This window comes from Nyctereutes procyonoides, unplaced genomic scaffold (assembly GCF_905146905.1).
Source record: "Nyctereutes procyonoides isolate TBG_1078 unplaced genomic scaffold, NYPRO_anot_genome, whole genome shotgun sequence".
Taxonomy (NCBI): domain Eukaryota; kingdom Metazoa; phylum Chordata; class Mammalia; order Carnivora; family Canidae; genus Nyctereutes; species Nyctereutes procyonoides.
The window spans coordinates 116342756-116344985 of NW_026575125.1; the positions used below are offsets into that span (position 1 = coordinate 116342756).

At 41.2% G+C, this 2230-nt stretch overlaps 1 pseudogene; it reads right to left on the reverse strand.

Moving 5' to 3' along the window:
- Window positions 1–201: 201 nt before the first annotated feature.
- LOC129518126 (40S ribosomal protein S4, X isoform-like) lies at window positions 202–880 on the reverse strand (annotated as a pseudogene).
- Between the last annotated feature and the right edge of the window lie 1350 nt (window positions 881–2230).

Genomic DNA, 2230 nt, shown 5'->3' on the forward strand with positions numbered 1-2230 from the left:
GCTTGAGAAGTTTGTGTATTTTGTGGTTGTTGGATGGAGTATTTTATTTTCATGCCATGTTATCTTGAATTAAGTAAAAAAACATCCAATCACTTTACCTGCAGATTATTTTACCTACTGCTCTGTTTGGCGGCCACTCTCTTGTCTCTCTTCAGCAATAGTGAGACAGATATCTTTTCCTCAGGGGATGGAAATCTTTGTTTATTTGCCTTTGCCAATAACAAAAATGTTGGAGAACTGGATGGCAAAGCTGTTGCCTTTGGCATCTTTCACATGAACCACATCAAAAGAGCCAGGATATGTCACTCTGTTGGTGATCATGCCTATTTTTCCTAAGTTAGCACCTCTGGTCACCACCATAAACAGTCTCCAAATCAATCAGAAATGTCACTCACCTTGATGAAGGAATCAGAGTAGTGGATGGTGTGAGCATCATGAGTCAGCAGATGAGGGATTCCTTTTGTGCCGACAAAGATCTTTCCCAATTTACGCAACTTGATTGTGGCCTCCTCAGGTATAATATGATGGATGGCAAAGCAACCTTTGATGTCATAGATCACAGAGAATTCTCTCTGGTCTTGTCAATGCTGATGACATCCATAAGAACAGCAGACTAGGTTATATCAGCCCAGACCTTGCTATTAATCTCAAAGGACCACTGCATGCAGAATGCCTTTACTTCATCTCCTCTTAGGGCATATTTAAGTCTGTTCCTCAGGAAAAGGATGAGGAAGAGACATTCTCTCAGCTTGTAAATATTGGTGTATGGACCAGGAGCAAACATTTTGTCTAGTTTATCCAGTATCCAATGCTTTGGAGCAGCTACACACTTCGGATGCTTCTTGGAGTCAGAAGCCCAAGCAAGCGCTAGGTACTGCATGGAGTATTTTATATGTGTCAATTAGATCAAATTGATTGATAGTGCTGTTCAGGTCAGCTATATCCCTACTGATTTTCTGCCTGCATGACCTATCAATTACCAACAGAGAGGGGGTGATGTCTCTAACTATAATTATGGATTTATGTATTTATTTTTTCAGTTCTACTAATTTTGGCCTTATGAAATAGAACTGTCCTTATTTGAAGATGGCATGATTTTCTATGTAGAAAACCTCAGGGAATATATCTTTAAAAACTCTTAGAGCTAATAAGTGAGTTCAGTAATGTTGCAGGATACAAGATCAACAGACACATATCGATTGTATTTCTATATACTAGCAATGAACATGTGGAAACTGAAAATAAAATTATACTACTATTAAACAATCTCACAAAATATGGAGTACTTAGGTGCCTTCAAGGAGCTTTCAGTGTAGCCTTGTGGTGTCCTATGCTGTGGCCCAGCACACACACAAAATTAGCTTGGCCTATCAAGCCCTCTAAGGAACTTGTAGCTGGAAACTTCTGAAGGATGAGGTCATGAGCAGTGGGAACAGAAGTTGAAAGGTTATTAGGTCAAGAGAGATCAGAGGAGCCATGGAATCAGACGTGGAGACTGGTTATCAGAAAGAATGTACCACAGGAGCGTAGAAGCCATGAATAGAGAAATGGACAGTAGAGGGTGAAAAAGTCAGTTCGTGACAGTACCTATAGGCAACCAATGGGGGACAGCTGTGCCACGTTGGTGTCTCAAGTGAAGATCCTCAGACTTCTGGATTCCCATGTATATGCATTGCTGGAGTCAGTACAATTTAGGTCGCAGATGATGGAAATCTAACTCAAACTAGCCTGGGTACAAAATGACATTTATTGAGTCACTAGACTGGGAAATCCAGGGGTTAAACTGGCTTTAGGAGCTCAATATTTCCAGACCTTTGCCTCTCCTTTCTTTTCTTCCATCTTTGTTTTCTTCTCAAATTTTTTTTTAGTATTTTTTTTTAAAATTTTATTTATTTATGATAGTCACACAGAATGAGAGAGAGAGGCAGAGACACAGGCAGAGGGAGAAGCAGGCTCCATGCACCGGGAGCCCGACGTGGGATTCGATCCCGGGTCTCCAGGATCGCGCCCTGGGCCAAAGGCAGGCGCTAAACCGCTGCGCCACCCAGGGATCCCTCTTCTCAAATTTTTGACTTCACTCTTTAGGCAATTTATTTCTCTGTAGACAATAACTAATGACTCAAAGTTAGTTGGTTCTTATAGTTTGTGGTGCTAACAGAGATAGAGCCCTCTTTTAGGATGTACTTCTCTCTAAAGACTCTCACTGGCCCAGGCTCAGTCATGTGTTCAT